Source organism: Tamandua tetradactyla, chromosome 5 (genome assembly GCF_023851605.1).
Source record: "Tamandua tetradactyla isolate mTamTet1 chromosome 5, mTamTet1.pri, whole genome shotgun sequence".
NCBI lineage: Eukaryota > Metazoa > Chordata > Mammalia > Pilosa > Myrmecophagidae > Tamandua > Tamandua tetradactyla.
The window spans coordinates 107,404,571-107,428,098 of NC_135331.1; the positions used below are offsets into that span (position 1 = coordinate 107,404,571).

Genomic DNA, 23,528 nt, shown 5'->3' on the forward strand with positions numbered 1-23,528 from the left:
TTCACTGAGCATGATGTTTTAAGAGTTCTTCCATGTTACAGCATGTCTCACAGCTTCAGTTTTTCTTGTGATCAAGCGGTGCTCCACCGTGTATATACCACATTTTGTTAGTGCATTCATTTGCTAGTGGACCCTTGGGCTATTTCCAGCTTTTGACTCTTGTGAGTGGTGCTGCTGAGCATTGGTGTACAGATATCTGTGATCCTGTTTCCCCTCTTTTTGGGGTATATGTCAGGGGTGGGGCTGCTAGGTCAAATAGTAGTTCTGTATTTAGTTTTTTGAAGAACTGTCATATCACTTTCCACAGTGTCTGCATCATTTCAAATTCACACCAACACTGTACTAGAGTTCCAATTTCTCTGTATCCTTACCAACACCTATTGTTTTCTGTTTTAAAAACTGTAATCACCCTGCGTGTATGAGGTAGGTATATTATTATGGTTTTAATTTGCATTTCCTATTGGCTGGTGATGTTGGACCTCTTTTTGTGTATTTATTAGCTATTTGTACATTTTTTATGTAAAGATGTCTGTGGGGTCCTTGCCCATTTAAAAATAAAAGGAAAGTAAATTAGTAGAGCCCAGATTTGAGTCACTGGGTAGAACAAATTATCTTATTTCTCCAATGAATGCAAATATATGGAAAAGATGGAAGGAGGCCATTAATAAACTAAAAATTGACTTACCCATAAAAACCAAATGCAATCTGTGTCCATTTTCAGATTTTTATCCAAACAAGCCATTGCAGAAAAAAAATCCCTTTAAGGAAATTTAAATATGGACTGGGTCTTAGATGGTATTAAAGAATAATTGTTAACTTTGTTAGGTGGGAAAATAGCGTGGGGTTATATATTTTACAAAATATTCTTTTTTTTTAAACTTAAAGAGAAAAATCTTTATTGTAAATAAAATGCACTTATAAAATGTCCACAGAAGGCATGTAATTCTTTACTGCCATCTAAATTAACTGGGAATACTTTATTCACCATCTAGTGTTAAGATGATGCCACCTAAAACATACTGTAAACAATCAGTTATAATCTATAAGAAATGCATCACTGATTTTCAGCAATCATAGATTCAATAATAATTAGTTTAAGACTGTATAATCACATCTATAATCTGGAATGTCCATTTACCTTCTTGTAGTGTAGAAGAATTTAAAAGTATAATTGCACATGGATGGTGCAGAACATTCACTACTGAATTATTTTATACCCTCATGACAGGTAACAGTCTTTCTGACTGAAAATAACAGCTGCAGCTCTGGTCTGCAACATAGCTTCAGGCTTCTCAATGCAATGATGTATATGTCACATCTATGTATGCACCCATGGAACAACTTAAAGAGTACTTTATTAAAAAGTGCAACATTACTGTGGATTATTTTGCATGTTAAGTATTGTAGTCTGATTATTTGTAAACAAACAAAACCCCACACAAACACGTTTATTTCTACTTTTAAAAAAAATCTGTCAACCCATAATTATTCTAATATGCTTTGCTTATGTGAACACACATTGAATGTTGGAAAGGTGCATATACCTTAGATAATAAGGTTTAAAAATGAGTGCTTCATAACTTATACTATGAAATGTACATTTCTGATATTCATTTTATGCAGCATAAGGTTTAGATCGGGAAATTTCCAATCCTGGATCCACTCAGTTCACTTAGAAAATAACTCCTCAAAAGTATGGCTCCTGCAGCAGGTTTAGAGATTAAACATGATGAAGTGTTCTAGCTCCCTCTATTTCAAGTATCAAAGAAAAATGAGGCTCAAAATGTCTCTAGGATTATAACTGAAAATGCAATGATATAAAAAAAGTTGTGTGTTTTGAAATAAGATCTACATTGAAACAAAATTCTTAAGCTAAATTTATAATCTGTATTAAGGTGATAAGTACTTTGACCTTAAAATGATTTTATTAAATCTGAATATTTGTTCTAAAGTGATAACACATTGCGCTTATAAATATACAGTTTCAGAGGTAAAAATTCAATCATGATATTTAAAACTTTTAAAGCATTTTTTGGCCTTTGTTTTACTTTAAAATATTAAATTTCAATCTGAACATAAATATTTGGTCTCATGGTACTTAAAATTAAATGCCTTTAGATATGGAAAATGTTTAATGCACTAAAGAGAAAGAATTTACTAAAGCTGTTTAAACTTGCCTTTCACTGTCATCAGAAAATCCGCAGTATTGAAAATATCTGGTACCCTTGAGGTTTCAGGGTAAGCTGATTTGAAATTTCAATGCCATTAAAAAACCAAGAATCAAACAGGAAAGGCTGCTGCAATAAAACACTGTTTTTAAAACTTGCAGACATGATCCCACAGTCTGACAAAGTTAGCACTGCTCCTCAGAATAAGTAACTTTCCATCTTTTCCTAGGTACAAGAAGTTTTGAGCTTGGAAAATAATCTAACCCGGTCCTTAACATACTCACTGAGAAGTATGAATATTTTAAGGTATTTCTCTTTTAAGAATGATGTCAATCTTGTGAAAGTGTGGAACCATCACTCTTATGAAATGTGTGCCAGATTAAATATGACTATGTTGAACCCTTTTCTAGCTTTAACTCAAAAATAGAAATGAGTCTTCTATACATTAATTTTAAAAACACAGAAGTGAAAAGTGCTATTTTTTAAAAATTACAATTTTCCACCTATTTTATATCAACATGGAATGATTTCAGGTCTCCTGTACTAAAAGCTGGACTTTTAAAAAACTAGTATTATAACGTTTAATAGGATGATTTCAATCAGTAGTGGCTTCAGTTTCAGCTGGACCACGAATTAGGACCTTTTGGTTTTGCAAAACTTTGCTTATGAGCATGTTGCTTGGGGTGTACTTCTTCATAAATGAAGTCTGCAGTCAACTCATCCCCATTACCTATCTCAATCTTTCTAATTACATCCACTTGTAGTTGTCTTTCTACTATTTCTAGCAGAGGGCTCTTGCAGCTAGAATGCAGCATCCATTCTCTTATATTGCATGTATATCCAGGCATTGAATAAATAAAAGCCATGGACTCCAAATAGTCTCCTTCATGGGAATGTTTATACAGAAAGAAATGGTAACATTCCCAAATCCTTGGGAATCCTCTTTGGCAAATCTTTTAGTTCTGTATTTGTTGTGTTGGCCAAAATAATAACTTCATTTTTTATATCTATTTTCCAACTGCACATAGTTGAGCTGTCTGTTATTCAATTTTTCCAAAGCTTTTTGAGAAATAGGAAATGCTACTCCTTGTAGTGTTTGATGCTTAGTGTCCACATTCACATCAGTTTGTACCTCATTAATTTCAATCTGTCGTAATTCCTCCTCAACTGCAGTCATGGGGCAGGGGAAGATTATGATAGCAAGTATTTTTTATATCCATGTAATGATACATCTTCCTTTACTGTTCCAAACACTTCATCTTTAATGGGCCACCTCCAAACTCCTTCTTCAGAGTTGCTCTTGTTGCTGCATACAACATTTTTTGACAAACATGAGAATGATCTGGAGACCACGCAATGAATATCCATTCATATCCCTGGGCATTCTGGAAATCTAATCTGAGTAAGATATAGCATGGTTGTTTGTCCTCCAGCAGAGGTAGAATAAAGGAATCATAATCCTTATCCCAGGAATCTGAAGGTTGACTATATGACTCAATCACAAGTTGCTCATTTTCAATAGATATTTTCAGAAGTCTTTATTTTCCATTTCTTGCTCTGGCAAAGATATCTTTAACATCTTCACTAGCTTGGATGCCATGGGCTCTGGGATCCTGACTGCAGCCAGCCTACAAAATATTCTTATAAACTAGAAATGCATACTGAAATGGAATGAACTATGTTCTCCAAAAAGATATGTTGAAATCCTAACTCCCAGGACCTGTGAATGTGACCTCATTTAGAAATATGGTCTTTGAAGATATAATCAAGTTAAGAAACAGTCATACTGAATATGCCCTAATTCAATATGACTAGTTTCCTTATAAGAAGAGGAGAAGACACAGTAGAGGGAATGTCTTTGTGAGGACCAAGAAAGAAATTGAAGTGCTTCAGCTGCAAACCAAAGAATACCAAAGTTTGCCAGCAAATCACCATAAGCTAGGAATAATCAAGGAAGGTTTCTCTCCCACAGGTTTTTGAGGATGGATGGCCCTGCTGACACCTTAATTTGTGACTTCTAGTCTCCCAGAACTGTGAGACAATAAATGTCTGTTATTTTTAAGCCACCGAGTTGTGATGATTTCCCTTAGCTCCAGGAAACTAAGACACATATTGAAGTATCTTCAAATTAAACCATGAATTTTAGGATTTATTTAAAACATTTCAGCAAAAACATCATACAGTGAGAGGAAATGAAACAAAATAGGCAAAATGTTGATGATTGTTGAATCCAAGTTATGTGCATATTGAGGTCTATTATAGCAGCCTCCTTACTTTTGTATATGCAATTCTTTTAAATATTTTTTAATTTTCCCAAAAAAATAATTATGCATCAACATAAAAGATAAGTGTATATAAACAGTATACAGAATGAAGGAACTGTTAAGAAATACAAACATCTTGATACAATTAGATCCCTATATATATTAAGGTTCATGTATTATTTACTACTTTCTACATTGTAGGCTCTAAGTCAATATTTTCAATTTAGCAAAAAGATTTGAATTCATTCTTTCTAGGTTGTGGCTCTCAACTCCCCACTATGCCACTTCATTACTAGGCAAGAAAATTGAAAAAAATATATATTGCAGCAAACTGACATTCAGTGGCCTAGGTAAAATTCTGTGATTCCTATTTTTCTAATCTGAATAGAATCTCTTTTTTATTTCATTTTATTTTTTCAATTATCAATACCTATGGTGTATGTCAATTCTTTTTTTGTTTGCTTTTTACTTTTAACTTTTTTTAATGTATAGTACAACATATATACAAAGCAAAGAAATGAAAAAGCAATAGTTTTCAAAGCACTCTTCAACAAATGGTTACAGGACAAATCCCAGAGTTTGTCATGGGCTACCAGATGATCCTCTCATATTTTTCCTTCTAGCTGCTCCAGAATATAGGAAGCTACAGGGCTTAAATACGTTTTTACCATCACAATCGACTTTTTTTTCCTTCTTTTTTGTGAAAAATAACATATAAACAAAAAAGCTATAAATTTTGAAGCACAGCACCACAATTAGTTGTAGAACATATTTCAGACTTTAACATGGGTTACAATTTCACAATTTTAGGTTTTTACTTCTAGCTGCTCTAAAATACTAGAACCTAAAAGAGATAACAGTTTAATGATTCAGCATTCATATTCCTTTGTTAAGTCCTATCTTCTATGTATAATTCCACCATCACCTTTGATCTTTCCATACTTCTTTTTAGGGTGGTTCGGGCTATGGCAATTCTAAATTTTTGATATTGGAAGGGTCTGCCACTAATATGGGGTAGGGAGATGGAACTATCTGATGTTCTGAAGAGGCTGGGCTAGGTTTCAGGACTTATCTGGACCAGGGACCCATTTTGAGGTTGTAGGCTTCTGGGAAGTTACTTTAGTGCCTGGAACCCTTGTGAAATTTTATATATTGCCCTAGGTGTTCTTTAGGATTGGCCGGAATGGTCCTGGTTGGGGGTTGGCAGGTTACAATAGGTAGCAATGTCTACCTGAAGCTTGCCTAAGAACATCTTCCAGAGTAGCCTCTCAACTCTATTTGAACTCTCTCTGCCTGCTAATACTTTATTAATTATACTTCTTTTCCCCCTTTCAGTCAGGATGGAATTATTGATCCCACTATGCCAGGTCTGGATTCATCCCTGGGAGGTATCTCCCATGTTGCCAGGGAGACTTTCACCACTGGATGTCATGTCCCACATAGGGAAGAGGGCAATGATTTCACTTGCAGAGTTGGGCTTAGAGAGTCTGAGGCCACATCTGAGCAACAACAGAGGTCCTCCAGAAGTAACTCTTAGGCATGCCTATAGGTAGTCTAAGCTTCTCTACTAACTACATAAGTTTCACAAGAGTAAGCCTCGTGGTGAAGGGAATGGTCTATTGATTTGAGTATCCCTCAAGTTTGACACAGTATCAGGGGATTCCCTGATGGTAAGGTTTGATAGTTCCCTAGTCTTTCTCCCCTCCCTCAGGGGACTTTCCCAACACTTTTTGATTATCTGCATTGTATACTCTAGGATGTTTCCAGGCATTACAATAATCTATACAGGATTAAATGACCTCTTTCTTATTCTGTGTTTCCTGTGTTTCAGTTGTTCAAATCAGCTATACAGATAGGTTGAATTAGATTATGCACTACAGAAAATTTCAGTTCCAGATGAAATAAACCTTTCTTCCATTGGTCTCAAAGAGTATGCACAGTTCTAAAATATAGACACTGTCTTCCTTACCCCTATGTTCTGAATTACTTTAACCCCAACATTTTTGGCTTTGTTCTTACCTCTAAATATCAAGTTACATATATAAAACAGCTTGTTAAAATCTAGAAATAATAATCACCACTCCAGATTTAATGTGTCTGTTCTAAAACCTTACAATCTAGGCCCCTGTTTATATCAATTCTTAAATTTATTCCCTGAGCATAGATGGAAGCCGTCGGTATTCAGATACTGGGCCCTAATCTGGCTGTCCTCTTAAAAAGGAATCTTCCTTTGTTCTACATAATATTTAAGATGCATTTAATTTGTATTCAAATATACAAAAAATCTTAAAACTCAACAGTAGGAAAACAACTCAAAAAGCAAAAGATTTAAATAGACAACTTATAAAAAGAAAGATAAAAAGATGGAAAATAAGCATATGAAAAAATGCTCAATATCATTTGTCATTGGAAAATTGCAAACTAAAATAACAATGAGATAACCACTACATGCTTATGGCTAAAATCCAAATTCGGACAATACCAATTGCTGATGAGGATGTGATGTCACAGGAATCTCATTCATTTCTGGTGGGAATGAAAAATATTATAGCCTCTTTGGAAGACAGTTTTGCAGTTTTTTACAAAGCTAAATATAGTTTTGCCATACAATCCAGAAATTGTACTCCTAGGTATTTCTCCAATTGATTTGAAAACATGTCCATATAAAACCCACACACAAATATTATAGTAGTTTTATTCACAATCACATCAAACTATAAGCAACTAAGATATCCTTCAGTGGGTAAATGATTTTACCCAAATTATTGCATGCAGCAATAGAATGGAAATTATTCAGCCATAAAAAGAGATAAGGGAATTGTGGGAAGAGGGTAGAATAGTAAGTTCCAGGAAACAGTCCCTCCACTAGAATGACTATTAAACAGGGTAGAATGTCTTTGAAATTCCAGAGTCAGGTAGAATAATGCAAAATTTAGGGAGGAAGGGCAGGAAGAGGTTGGAAAATTGCAGTTAATACCAGTGAATTGCTCTTTCTCTATGGTGATTACCTTTGCCCATCCCCCACTCTCAGGGCAGGCAGCAGTAGGGCCCACCCCCTGGCATAACTGGCTAATACCAGAGAGGGACATAAAAATCCAGTTCCCAAGACTGAGGATGGGGAGACACAGTCTAACCACTAATCAATGCTTTTGATTAGCTACATCAGATCACTGGGAACCCAACTATGAGGGCAAGTCATTATTCTAATCTGCCCAAGACAAAGGCAGTGGAGGAGACTTAAAGATGATTTGCTTTCTTAAAGCTGCAGAGGACAGTTGAAGGGCTGCGTGTGATGTACACACACATGCTGAGTCAAGACAGCACAGCTTTGGAGAGCCAATTCTGGTGCCCTTCCTGGTCTCTCCCTCATCCCCTTCCCATGGCAGTTTGGACCCAGTAGGTGTTCCCTTTCTGAGTCCCTGGACTTGTTCTGACTGGGAAGTACGGATTTTGAAAACTCCTTTCTAGTATGCCCCCTCTCAGAATTTGCCCTCTAGCAAAAGCAGCTTTGGATGATGAAAGCAGTCTAATTTAATAATTGAGGGAGATGGCCTTGGGGCAAAGGTTTTAAGTCCTGTAATGAAGCACTTGTTTCTGGAAACTACAGGGGGCATTCAAACTTCTATAGACAGGGGAACGTCTAAGGCCACTAATCAGCACAAGCTCAGTACAAAACACAGGCCCAGAAAAGACAGGGTGCGCCCTGAACTTTCCATTCACCTTGGAATGATCTTCCTGACAGGAAGGCTAAACTCAGATGAAGAATACTAGCCAACAGAAGGCCAATTTGCAGAAACTATGAAAGGTGTTTTTGCTTAAGTTTGCTTGGGCTTTCTTTGGCTCTGACACTCAAGAAAATATCTGTCATCTCACTAACTATATACAAAAACTCAAGAAACAGATTTCTCAGGAAATAAATCCTAGGGTTAAAATTTTTAAATATTTAAATGCACAGAGTGCAATAAAAGATTACAAGGCAAAGAAGCAGGAATGGTGACCCATCCAAAGGAAGAGGATAAAAATACAGAAAACATCAACCAAGAAGACCGGGCTGTAGATATACTGGATAAAGACTCTTAACAAAATGATCTCCAATATGCTCAAAGAGATGAAGGAAAATACAGAGAAAGAACAAAAGAGCATCAGGTAAGTAATGAATGAACAATATGCAAATGTCAATAAAGAGACAGAAAATTTAAGAAATAACCAAATAGAACTACTGTAATTGAAGACCATGACAAATAAAATGAAAAATTCTCAGGGAGTTTCAACAGTAGGTTAGAGTGGCAAAGAAATAACCAGTGAGCTCAAAGACAGGACAATTGAGGTGAGTTAGACTTAGCAGACAGAAAAAAGAATTATGAAAAGTGAAAATGCCCTAAGACACCTCTGGAACATCAAGTGTACCAATATATGCATTATAGGAATCCCAGAAGGGGAAGGAAGAGATAAAGGGGCAGAAGAAATATTCAAAGAAATAATGACAGAAAACTTCCCAAATTTAACAAGGCATGTAAATATGCACATCCGAGAAGCCTAGAGAACACCAAATAGGATAAACATGGAGGAAAAATATAACACCGTTATATATTGATCATACGATGAAATGTGAAGGAAGAGGTGAAAGTTCTCAAAGCTGCAGTAGAAACACAGTATGTTACGTGCAAGGGAATTCTAATTAAATTGTGTCTATTTCTCATCAGAAACATGGAGGCAAGAAGGCAGTGAGTTGAAATACTTAAAGTTCTGGGAAAAAAATTGCCAGAAAGAATGTTATATCTAGTAAGACTTTCTTTAGAAAATGAGGGAGATATTAAGACATTCCCAGATAAACAAAAGGTGAGGGATTTCATTACCACTAGACCTGTGCTACAAACAATACTAAAGGAAGTTCTCCAGACTGAAAGGAAGGACAATAGACTGTGGTTCATAACAGCTTAAAGAAATAAAGACTTCTGTTAAGAGTAATCATTTGGGTACCTACAAATTGTCAGAACTATTATATTGTATTTTTTTCATATGTAAATACACTCCTTAGTTCCTGCAGTGCTAAAATGCAAATACATAAAAAGTAATGGAAAATCTATGAATTTGGACATAAAATGCATGAAGATATAATAAGTAACAAGTACTAAAAAAGGTAAGGGGATAGAGGGGTATAAGAACACAGTGTATATATATACTATGAAGGCAGGTTGTTATCAAATAAAATATGATGATTATTATATATTTAAGATGCTAAAGTTTAACCCCATGGTATCCACAAGGAAAACATGAAAAATATATTCAGAAAGAAATGAGAAAGTACTTGTTCTAGTTTGCAAGCTGCCAAAATGCAACATGCCAGAAACAGAACAGCTTTTAAAAATGAGAGTTTATTAAGTTGCAAGTTTACAGTTTTGCAGCCATGAAAATGTCCAAATTAAGGCACTTTTACTCAAGAAAGGCCGATGAAGTTCAGGGTTTCTCTCTCAGCTGGAAGGGAACATGGCAAAGTCTGCTAGCTTTCTCTCCTGGCTTCTTGGTTTATGAAGTTCCCCTGGGGTATTTTCTTTCTTCATCTCCAAAGTTCTCTGGCTGCTTGGACTCTAAAGCTTTTTCCAAAATGCTTCCCTCTTAAAGGGCTCCAGAATGGGTGGAGACATCTCCATGAAACCATCTAATCAAAAGTTACCACCCATAATTTGGTGGGTCACAGCTCTATGGAAACAATCAGAAAGGTCCCACACAGCAATATTGAATGAGGACTAAAGAACATGGCTTTTCTGGGGTATACAAGATTCAAACTTGAACAGTATTCAATATGATATAATACAAAAATAAAATGAACATGACTGTAGTCATTAATGGAAGAATTGAGGGACAAAAAAGAAAAAGTAGTAAAGTAGTTTTTTTTTTTTGCTACAAAAACTAAGTAGCAAAGTGGCAGAACAAAGTCCTGTGTTGTCAGTAGTGACTTTAAATGCAGATGATCAAACTCTCCAGTAAAAATGCAGAGATTGACAGAATAGGTAAAAAAGCATGACCCAACTATTTGATGTCTGAAAGAGTCACCCTAAATTCAAAACACAAATAGGTTGAAAGTGAAAGTTTGGAAAAATATATTCCATGCAAATAGTAAACAAAAAGAGCTGGGATAATTATACTAACATCAGACAAATTAGACTTTAAGTCAAAAGCTGTTATAAGAGATACAGAAGGACACTATACATTAATAAAAGGACAATCCACCAAGAAATACCAATCATAAATACTTATGCACCTAATTACAGTGCTCCAAACCGCATGAGGTAAACACTGGCAAAAGCAAAGAGAGAAGAGACACCTCTACAAAAATACTTGGAGACGTCAACACACAACTTTCATCAATAGATAGAACATTTAGACAAAAGATCAATAAGGAAGGTGAGAACTTGAATAATATAATAAATGAACTATATATATACAGTTCCATCCCACACAGGAGGATAAACATTTTCTCAAGTATACATGGATCATTCCCCAAGACAGACCACATTTTGAACCACAAAACAAGTCTCCAATAAATTTAAAAGATTGAAATAGTACAAAGCATCTTCTCTAACCACAATGGAATGAACCTGAAAATCAATAACAGGCAAGGAAATGGAAAATCCACAAATATATGACAGTTTAAATAACACACTCTTAAACAATTAGTGGGTCAAAGAAGAAATTGCAAGGGAAATCAGTAAATATCTTAAAATGAATGAAAAGAACAGAATGTTTCAAAATTTATATGATACAGCAAAGGCAGTGCTAAGAAAGCAATTTATATCCCTAATTGTTTACATTAAAAAAGAAGAAAGAGCTAAAATTAAAGATTAACTGCACTCCTGGAGGAAGTAGAAAAAGAAGAGCAAAGTAATCCTAAATCAGGGAGAAATAAAGAAATAACAAAGATTAGAACAGAAATCAATGAAATTGAGAATAAAATAATAACAGAGAGAATTAACAAAACCAAAAGCTGGTTCAATGAAGAGAACAATAAAATTGACAAATTAGCAAGACTGACTAAATAAAATCAGAAATGAGATTGGGGACATTGCTACTGACCACACAGATAAATAAAAAGAATCATAAAAGGATACTATGAACAACTGTATGCCAGCATATTAGACAACCTAGATAAAATGCGTAAATTTGTGGAAACACACAGACAACACACATTGACTCTAGAAGAAATAAAAGACCTCAACAGACTAATTACCAGTAAAGAGATCAAATAAGTCATCAAAAATCTCTCAACAAAGAAAAGTCAGAAGGCTTCGCAAGGGAGTCCTACCAATCATTCCAAGATGAATTAATACCAATCCTGCTCAAACATTTCCAAAAAATTGAAGAGAAGAGAACACCACCTAACTCATTCTATGATGAATACATCACCCTAATACAAAGCCACATAAAGATACTACAAGAAAAGGAAATTACAGACCAATTTCTCTAATGAATACAAATACAAAACTCCTCAACAAAATACCTGCAAATTGAATCAAGAAGCACATTAAAAGAATTATATACCATGATCAAGTGGGTTTTATCTTAGGTATGCAAGTGTGGCTTAACACAAGAAAAGCAATTAATTAAATACACCACTTTAACAAAATGAAGGACAAAGCCAAATGATCATCTCCATTGATGCAAAAAAGGTATTTGACAAAATCAAGCATACTTTCTTGATAAAAAAAACACTTAGAAAAATAGAAATAGAAGGAAACCCTTAAAATGATAAAGGACATATATGAAAAACTCACTGCTAACATCATATTCAATGGTGAAAGACTGAAATTTTCCCTTTAAGATCCGTAATAAGACAAGGATGCCCATTGTCACCACTGCTATTCAAAATTATACTGGAACTTCTTGACAGGGAGTTAGGCAGTAAAAAGAAATCAAAGGCATCCAAGTCGGAAATGAAGAAGTAAAACTTTCACTATTTGCAGATGACACGATCTCATATATTGAAAGTCCTGAAAAATCTACAACAAAGCTACTTGAGCTAATAAACAAATTCAGCAAAGTGGTGGAATATAAGAGCAAGACATGAAAATCAGTATGGTTTCTATACACTAGTAATGAGCAATCTGAGAAGGAAATCAATAAATCACTTAAAATAGCAACTAAAAGAATCATATCTAGAAATAAATTTAACCAGATATTTAAAGAACTTGCACACAGAAAACACAAAACAGTAAATCAAAGATGACCTAAATAAATAGAAAGACACTATGTTCATGGATTGGAAGACTAAATATCATTGTTCTAGTTTGCTAGCTGCCGGAATGCAACACACCAGAGACGGATTGGCTTTTAATAAAAGGGGATTTATTTTGTTGGTTCTTCAGAGGAAAGGCAGCTAACTTTCCACTGAGGTTCTTTCTTACGTGGAAGGCACAAGATGGTCTCTGCTGGTCTTCTCTCCAGGCCCCTGGGTTCCAACAACTTTCCCCGGGGTGACTTCTTTCTGCATCTCCAAAGGCCTGGGCTGAGCTGCTAGTGCTGAGATGAGGAATGCGGAGCTGCTTGGCTGTGCTACATTGCGCTCTCTCATTTAAGCACCAGCCAATTAAGTCAAACATCACTCATTGCAGCAGACACGCCTCCTAGCCGACTGCAGATGTAATTAGCAACAGATGAGATTCACCTACCATTGGCTCATGTCTACAGCAACAGAACTAGGTGCTTCACCTGGCCAAGTTGACAACTAATCTAACTACCGCAGTCATTAAGATGTCAATTCTACTCAAAATGTTTTACAAATTCATTGAAATCCCAACCAAGATTCCAATAGCCAGGTGGTATGACAGTGGCTCAGTGGCAGAGTTCTCACCTGCCATATCAGAGACCCAGGTTTGATTCCCAGTGCCTGCCCATGCCAAACAACAACAACAAAAAATTTCAATAGCCTAATATGCAGAAATGGAAAAGTCAGTGATCAAATTAATGGGCCCTGAATATCCAAAACTATGTTGAGAAAGAAGAACAAAGTTGGAGAACTCACATTTCCTGACTTTAAAGCATATTGCAAAGCTAAATGGTGAAAGCAGCATGATGCTGGCACAAGGAGAGATATGTAGACCAATGAAACTGAATCGAGAGTTCAGAAATAGATCCTCACACCTATGCTAATTGATTTTTGTCAAGGCTGCCAGTCCATTCAATTGGGAAAGAATAGTCTCTTCCACAAATGTACCTGGGATAATTGGATATCCATATGCAAAAAAGTGAAAGAGGACCCCTATCTCACATCATATACAAAAATTAACTCAAAATGGACCAAAGACTTAAATAGAAGAACAAGGACTATAAAAGTTCTAGAAGAAAATCTGGAAAAGCATCTTCAGGACATTGTTCTATGAAATGGTTTCTTAGATATTAGCCCCAAGCACAGAAACGAAAGAAAAAATAATAACTGGGACCTCCTCAAAATTAAAAACTTTTGTACATCAAAAGATTTTGTCATGAAAGTGAAAAAACAACCTATTCAATGGGAGAAATTATTTAGAAACCACATATCCAGTAAGGGTTTACTCCAGAATATATAAAGAAATCCTACACCTCAACAATAAAAAAATAAACAATCCACTTAAAAATAGGCAAATGTTATGTGGAAGGCACAGGATGGTCTCTGCTGGTAAAAAAAAAAAAAATAGGCAAATGTCTTGAATAGATATTCTTCCAAAGAGGAAAGGCCAAAAAGCACATGAAAAGGTGATCAACATCACTAGCTATTAGGGAAATGCAAATCAAAACCACAATAAGCTATCATCTCACACCCACTTGAATTGTAACTATTAAAAGAAAAAGAAAAACTACAAGTGTTGAAGAGGGTGTGGAGAAATAGGAACACTCATTCACTGCTGGTGGGAATGAAAAATTGTGCGGCCACTGTGGAAGACAGTTTGGCAGTTTCTCAGGAAGGTAAATATAGAATTACCATATGATTCAGCAATCCTGATACCAGTATTACCTAGAAGAACTGAAAGCAGGACTCAATCAGACATTTGCACACCAATGTTCATAGCAGCATTATTCACAATTGTCAGAAATGGAAACAACCCAAGTGTACATCAGCAGATAAATAGATAAATAAATTGTGGTGTATACACAATTAAATTTTATTCATCCATGAAAATACATGAAATTCTCATACATACAACAATATGGCTGCTGAAAGCATCATGTTGAGTGAAATAAGTCAGACACAAAAGGACAAATCAGTGATCCTAATGATATGAAATAATTAGAATAAGCAAACTCATTCAGCCAGAGTCTGGAATATAGATTAGTGGGGGATGGGATGGGGTTAGGCACAGAGTTTTTATTTGGGATAATGGAAAAATTTGGTAACAGATAGTGGTGATGATAACATAGCATTGTTAACATTAACAGCACTGAATTACAAATTTTAATGTGGTTAAAACGGGAGATTTTAGGCCATATATATGTTACCAGAATAAATGTTTTTTAAAAAAATCCATAGAACTGTACAACAAAAACAGTAGACCCAAAATTAAACCATGGACTATAATTAATAGTTCCATTGTAAAAATATGTTTTTATCAGTTATAACAAATGTACTATAACAATGCAAGTCATTGATAATAGGGTGGTATTTGGGAACTTTGCAATACATGCATGATTTTTCTGTAAACTCATAACACCTTTAATTTAAAAAACATTTTAAAAGAGGTGAACTTTACTTCTCCCTTCAAAGTTAATCACTAGAAACCTGGGTATCTTCCACACATAATATTTTTTTTCTTATATTATTGTAAGTATGTTTGTTGTTTTCTTTTTTAATTTTTTGCTAATTTTTAAAAAAAATATACCAACAAACAAAAACATTCTTAACATATGATCATTCCATTCTACATATATATTCAGTAATTCACAATATCATCACATAGTTGCATATTCACCAACATGATCATTTCTTAGAACATTTTCATCAATTCAGAAAAAGAAAAAAATTCATATATACCATGCCCCTTACCCCTTCCTTTAGTTGATCACTAGCATTTCAATCTACTAAATTTAACATTTGTTCCCCCTATTATTTATTTTTATGCCATATATTTTACTCATTTGTTGATAAGGTAGATAAAAGGAGCATCAGACACAAGGTTTTCACATTCACACAGTCACATTGTGAAAGCTATATCATTACACAATCATCATCAAGAAACATGGCTTCTGAGCAGGCCACGGTGGCTCAGTAGGCAAGAATGCTTGCCTGCCATGCCAGAGGACCTGGTGCCTGCCCATGTTAAAAAAAAAAAAAAAAAGAAGACATGGCTTCTGGAACACAGCTCTACATTTTCAGGCAGTTCCCTCCAGTCTTTCCATTACATCTTGAATAACAAGGTGATATCTATTTAAGGCCACACATAACATTTTTAACTTGGTACAATAGAATTCCTTCTTTTGATTACTCCAAGTGAATGGATCAAAGGACTTTCATCTTTAATGTTACATGATTTCAGAGTTCAAGTAAACATACAGTAATTGAGTAATTTCAAGTTTAGGTCAAGGTAAAAAAAAATTAAGCATAAGGTTTTATAAGTCACAAATTTAGAATTGATGAGTTGATAAACACGGAAACTCCTATTTCACAAGCCTAATAAAAGCCTTTCATTCAAATAAAAAACATGATAACTAGAGTGAAAATAAAATGATCTGTGATAGTGATGGTAGGACAACATTGTGAATGTATTTAACACCACTGAATTGTATACTTAAATGTAGTTAAAATGAAAAATTTTTGGTTATTTATGTTACAAAAATAAAAATTGCTTTAAAACCCATAGAACTGTACAAAACAAAGAGTGAATACTAATGTAAACTATGGACTATGGTTAATAATATAATTGTAATAATATTGTTTTATCAATTATAACAAAGGTACTACACTAACACAAAATGTTAATAATAGGGGACACCATGGGGGACAGGAGTATATGGGAACTCTGAACTTTCTGCATGATTTTTCTATAAGCCCAATTAAAAACATTTGTTGAAGAAAAAAAAGGACATGAACTCTCAAGAAAGATCGTGGATGCATCTGCAAAAGTTCCATATTGTATGATTGCAATTATATGATATTCTGTGCATGAGAATTCCAAATAATATTTGTAGACAGTTCACCCTCAAGAAAGGTGGAGTGCAGCTCTCCACTCCTTAACTGTAGAACATGCATCATGACTTTCTTCCAAAGACAACAGTGTTAAAAGGAGGGGGAAAGGAGTTATTTTAAAGTGGATAAACCTGACAAATACTACTTCAAGCCAGGCAATCAAGGTCAACATCAATGGTGATAACTCATGTTGATAGTGTGTCCCCTTGATATAGTGAATATGACACTGTACCTGTATGGTCATCCTCCCCAACACATATAACCCCATTCTGATGATAAGGAAACATGAGACAAGTTTCAATTTGGGGATATTTTACAAAATACCTGACTAGTACCTCTCAAAACTGTTAAGGTCTTAAAAAATAAGAAAGGCTTGAGAAACTTTCACACCCAACAGGAGCCAAAAGAAACATGACAACTAAACATAATGTGTTATTCTGAATGGGATCATGGAACGGAAAAAGGACATTAGGCAAAAACAAAGGAAATAGTAATAAAATATGGACTAAGTCGATAATGTATAAATATTAGTTCATTAATTGTAACAAATGTACCATACAAAAATGTAAGAGGTTAATAACAGAAAGAATATGGGAACTTTTTCTAGTATCTTCACAATATTTCTGTAAATCCCAAACTATTTGATAACGTGCAATTTTGAAAGAGGAATGCTAAGCGATTTCTCTGAAGTTAATTTTTTTCTATATCTGTCCATGTGTTTCTCCTTTCATTCTTTCTCTTCACCCCCTCTCCATTCCCCCAGGTTAATTTCTGGAACTATTGCATTTTAGAAGCCAAGGGTTTAAACGAGAGCTTCCTGAGGCTTATGGAGAAGGTCCACAAAGGAAAGCCTATGCCAAGTTCACACAAAGGAAGATGTAGGGATCCATTAGAGAAGATCAATTCTACGCTAATGCTCTAAGTACTGTCTATACCATGTGTCAGGTACTGTGCTTGATGTACATATCTCATTATATTTGTTCTCACAGCAACCATATCAATGTGTGCACTCAACTCAACTTGTAGAAGAGGCTTAGTTCATCATGATCACACAGTTACAGAAACCAGAGCTAAGTTCCACATTCCAGAGTTTGTGGTCTTAACATCTGACATTTCACCTCCCAAAGCCATGGTAAGAGGATCAAATTGCTTTTTGTGGCTTCCGACTCTTCTACCTCCCTCTTTCTAAAGTTTTGACAACATCAGATTCTCACTAAGCCATCTGGTCATGCCAGTAACTAGTCAATCCTACAAATTTCAAAATACCCTTCTTTTCTCCAGAATAAAAAGTAAGAGGAACAAAGAGTAGAAGGGAGAAAGAAAAATGAAAAGGAAGGAAGTGTAAGAACTAAAACTTGTTGAGCAGCTTCTATACACCGAGATACTTAATAGGTCATTTCCTACTTAATCAGGTCTTCATAATATCCTCATCAGAACATAATTTCCACTTCTAGGCTCATATTTATTCAGTGCATCCGTCTCAGCTGTCATGAGCGAAAAAATTCTTTCTTTTCATTACTTTCTACAATATTCCATTATATACTGCTTCATCAGTACTTTCCTCCCCTGCTTCCATCCTGTGCTTGCTGGCCTCCTAATTCATCTTGCTCCAAACTCTTCCTGATTCCTGTACTCTACTGACCACACTTCAGGTCTTCCAATGTGTCAGGGAATTATTTATTTGTCAGATAAAAATTTTTACTAAATTTTAAGCTTTTTCAAATATTGTTCTCTCTGCTTTTCTTTCAGCCATTGCCCACGGTTCTAGTTTGCTAGCTGCCAGAATGCAATATACCGGGAATAGACGGCTTTTTAAAAGGGGAATTTAATAAGTTGCCAGTTTAGAGTTCTGAGGCTGAGAAAATGTCCCAATTAAAACAAGTCTATAGAAATGTCCAATCAAAGGCATCCAGAGAAAGATACCTTGGTTCAAGAAGGCCAATAATGTTCAGGGTTTCTCTCTCAAGTGAGAAGGCACATGGCGAATATAGTCAGAGCTTCTCTTTCAGCTGGAAGGGCACAGGCGAACACGGCGTCATCTGCTAGCTTTCTCTCCTGTTTTCCTGTTTCATGAAGCTCCCTGGGAGGTGTTTTCCTTCTTCTTCTCCAAAGGTCTCACAATATTTCTCTGCTTCGTGGTGCTGCAGCATTCTCTGCTCTCTCCAAATCTCTCACATTTCTCCAGAATGTTTCCTCTTTTATAAGATTCCAGTAAACTAATCAAGACCCACTTGAATGGGTGGAAACACGTCTCTACCTAATCCAGTTTAACAACCACTCTTGATTGAATCATATCTCCAGGGAGATTATCTAATTCTAGTCTCAAACATACAGTACTGAATAGGAATTAGAAGAAATGGCTGCCTTTACAAAATGGGATTAGGATTAAAACATGACTTTTCTAGAGCACATACATCCTTTCAAACCAGCACACCCACCTAACTCCTAAATTTTTGTTCCTCACCTAAATGTCATTTCCACAGGGAGGTCTTTCCTAACATCCCAAACTAAATAAGACCTCTCTATAAGTTCTCTTCATGGATCCCTGTTTTTTTTCTGCTGTGGTTAACACATGAAAATCATTATGACTGCACTGATGGGATTACAATTTGATTTATTTCTCCCCATCTCGACTGTAGCTTCATGAAGAAAGAGACAGTACCTATTTTGTTCACACGTTTCTATCGCTGTGCCTGGCACATAGTATGGATCCATAAATATTTATTTAATAAAGGCTTAAAGTTCATAAATGGATGTATGAATGAAGGTAATTTATCACCTTTCTGAAATGTATCTTTGCTCAAGGTATATAGGATCATATGCCTTGTATTAAAATTACATATGCCCATCCATTATTTTCTTAACTAGACCATAAGCTCTAAGGGGCAATGTTCTATAAGTCTTCTGTCTATATATATGCCAATATCTCAGACACACATCAAGAAAATACAGTCTTTCAAATTAAGTGGAAATAGGCTGACCATGGTTTAAAGTGTTTCCATTTCCAGGAACATTTACATTTTAAAAGAGCTTTCCTAAAGAACTACACCTGCAGCCCTAAGAATGGCTCTCAGTATTGGTATTAGAAACATTAATGTTAAGCTGTTGAGGTTTCAGAGAGTTCTCATTGCTTTTTTTTTTTCAAATTCCACTCCACGAATAGGTCCTCATCTGGGCCTAATTAACTCTGTTTACAATTTTAAAAATTGTAAATTTTTACAATTAACTCTGTTTACAATTTTAAAAATAGAAAATTAAAACTGTAAATCTTTTTAAAGGGCTCTATAGTTTCCCACAACCCTCTTCTTCACTTCATAATGTAAAGATACCCATAAACCTATTTGTTGCCAAGGTAAGTAAATTGACCATTGTCTCACAGCCTCCTAGTGGCTTCCTAGCTCATTCATGACCCTATTCCACTGTTCCATCAGGATGGTGAAATTCTCATCTGATGTCTTCACAGCCAAATTCAGAAGCATTTCCTCAGTCAAATAAACATTTATATGAGCATTTAGAATGAATTGATGAAAAAATGCCGGATTTAAAATAAAAGGCTGTGTTTATCTTACATTTCTCTGTAATCAGAGAATGACCTCATTCATTCTGAAGAGCACATGGGAGGTAGACTGAACGTTAAGTAACATCCTTCTGTCACCAAAAGATTAATGTTCCCAATTATCAGTAAAGCTTTGTCCTCCCTAGAGTACGAATGGAAGGATAACCAAGGAGAGCTCTTCAGTTCCAGGGCTGGGGGTTTTGTGACCTAAACTGAAAAGCTAGTTTGGCTCAGCATGATATGAAATGTCCTGCTCTCTCACTATTGCTCTGGGAGGCAGCAGAGTGTTAAATCATAGAGTTCAAGCTAATCAATTAACACGCAAGTATTGAGCAACTCATTTGGGAAACGATCAATGTGTTAGAGGAGCTAAGTTAGGCTCTTACCTCCTCCGGCCATCTTCCAAATCCCAAGCAGGGGTGGATCAGGGTCTCTACACTTGCTTTGCCAGTACATTTATGTGTGTGTACTGAGTAGAAGAATGGCATAAAGAAAAAGAATTGAAACAAAGAGGCGTGGGAACTGAGGGGAGATAAAGATGCACTCTGTCTTTCTTAAGATAGGCTGCTACTGCTGTTTAGCACCTGAAATATATCCCACCAAAAAGCACCCCACATGTGGTGGCTTGGAGTGGTGTACCCCATAAAAAATATTCTTAATCCATCAGTGTGGATATGAATCCATTTTAAATGGGAATTTAATAAGGTTTCTTGCGTTAAGGTGTGGCTGAACTGAATCGTAAAAGGACGCCTACTTCTGGAGTCCTTTACAATCAGAATGGAAGTCAAACACAAAAGAAAGTGACAATAAGAAGCTGGAAGTCAATGGAATGTACAGAAGCCAAGCGAGGCCACCATATGCATTATCAGAAAATGAATAAACAGTGTTTCTCAGGTACCAGATCAATGTGCAAAAGTCAGTGGTATATCTATAGCTTAGCAATGAACAATTCAAAACTGATATAAGAAAATGATTCTATTTTGAATAGCATCAAAAATAAAATGCATAGGAATAAATTTAATGAAAGAAGGATAAACCATATACTCTGAAAACAACAAAATATTGTTGAAAGAAATTAAAAGAATTAAAACAGCTGTGGTAAACTTGAGAGTTAGAAAATAGCAGAGCAACAAAAAATGCCAATGCCAATGCCAATGGCAATAGGAACTAATGTCCTTGGAACTAATATCTGGTGAAAATGAATCCAGCAGCATCATCTGCAAACTGCTCTCAGAAGAGAATGTTGGGTGTAATGTGGCTCTAACTTTGTTCTACTTTCTGGGTCTATTTCTCCAGCTCTCCCATAACTTCATAGTGCTTTGTATTGTCCTCTCAATAAATTTTTTTCATCAGAGTTCGTTTCCATATTTTTGTAATCAAAAACTCAGCCTGGTACAGAAGCTATTTCTTAGTTTTCCTCTTCTTCCTACTAATTTTGCTTATCTCATTTTGCTAAAAAAGGAAAAATCCTTATAATTCCTAAAATGCAATTTTAGTATTTTCTAAGTGCCCACTGTTTTCCCAGTGTTTAACTCACTTTCACAATAGCCTTATAACCTAATATTAATAATCTTAAAAGACATATATTACTAATCTTATTTTTATATGTGAGAAAACTAAAGTTAAAAGAGTTACATGATTGCCTGAGAAAAGTATACTCAGGAAGGAAATCCAGATCTGTTGAGGATAGGTCCATGGCACTTTCTAAGGTACTAAGCTGCTTCCTCAGTTTTCTGTCCTCAAAACCTTCTCCTTAAGCAAGATGGCATTAATGTAAAATAGATCTCCTACTAAATAACACAGAGGCTCAACAATAGGGGAATAGTTATGTGAATTAGTATAACCAGTCAATGGAATACGAAGAAATCATTAACAAGTTTTCAAAAAGTTTTTAATGTCATGACAAAATGAAAAAATATTAGTTGAAACACTTAGGACAAACACTTTGTCAGGAGCAAATCAAATTTTGTTATGTACATACATGTGTTTCTGTATGTATCTGTCATGCGTGTGTGTATCAGACACATAAATATTGGGTAAAGTGGCAAGCGTTAATAAAAGAAAGAAAAGTGAAAATACAGAGGGGGAGAAATAGGGTGGCCAGGTGCTGGTGGGGTGGGGATGTGGATAGAAAATTATAAAGAAATAATTAGTTCTAATCTTAGGCCATGAAGGAAAAGGCTACGCCCATGGCAATGCCTACTGTACTGTACTCACCAAAAGCTTATCGCGTTCACATGTTCCTGAGGGAAAAACGCATCTTTAATTTCTGAGTCAGTGATTCCTACCGCTTCTGAATTGCTTGTGGTTTTCAGCTTTCCCTAATTTCAGTCTCTCCATATCTTCCTAAGGACTGACCTCTCTTGGCCACATCCGGTATTGCAGCTCTTCCAACCTTGGTACAGTTTTAATATTGAAACCTCTATCAAACCATCCATCCTTCCTGTCAATGTATCCTTCACAGTTACAGATACATTGACATGATCCTAGAAGTGTCTGGGGCTAATACTTCTGGAAACCCACTGTCAATAAGATTTAAACCCTCTATAACATTTCAACCATTATCCAAATCCAACTTTCCTGGGCATGCCCTTTTTTTTTTTTTTAATTTTTTTTTTATTAAATTTTAAATTAAAAAAAAATTGCAAGAAAGAAACACAAGCATTCTTAATATATGATCATTCCATTCTACATATATAATCAGTAATTCACAATATCATATAGTTGCATATTCATCATCATGATCATTTCTCATTTGCATCAATTCAGAAAAAGAAAAAAAAGACAACAGAAAAATAAAATGAAAACAGAAAAAAAAATTATACATACCATATCCCTTACTCCTCCCTTTCATTGATCACTAGCATTTCAAACTAAATTTATTTTAACATTAGTTCCCCTATTATTTATTTTTCTTCCATATATTCTCGTCTGTTAACAAGGTAAATAAAAGGAGCATCAGACACAAGGTTTTCATAATCACACAGTCACATTGTGAAAGCTATATCATTACACAATCATCTTCAAGAAACATGGCTACTGGAACACAGCTCTACATTTTCAGGCAGTTCCCTCCAGCCTCTCCATTACATCTTTGATAACAAGGTGACATCTACTTAATGCATAAGAATAACCTCCAGGATAACCTCTCAGCTCTGTTTGGAATCTCTCAGCCATTGACACTTTGTCTTGTTTCACTCTTCCCCCTTTTGGTGGAGAAGGTTTTCTCAATCCCTTGATGCTGAGTTTCAGCTCATTCTAGGATTTCTGTCCCACGTTGCCAGGAAGATCCACACCCCTGGGAGTCATGTCCCACATAGACGGGGAGGGTGGTGAGTTTGCTTGTTGTGTTGGCTGGAGAAAGAGGCTACATCTGAGTAACAAAA

General features: G+C 35.4%; 1 pseudogene; it reads right to left on the reverse strand.

Annotated features, from left to right (window-relative positions):
• Positions 1–2,763: 2,763 nt before the first annotated feature.
• The window catches only part of LOC143683271 (twinfilin-1 pseudogene), a 28,858-nt pseudogene continuing 8,093 nt past the window's right edge, over positions 2,764–23,528 (reverse strand).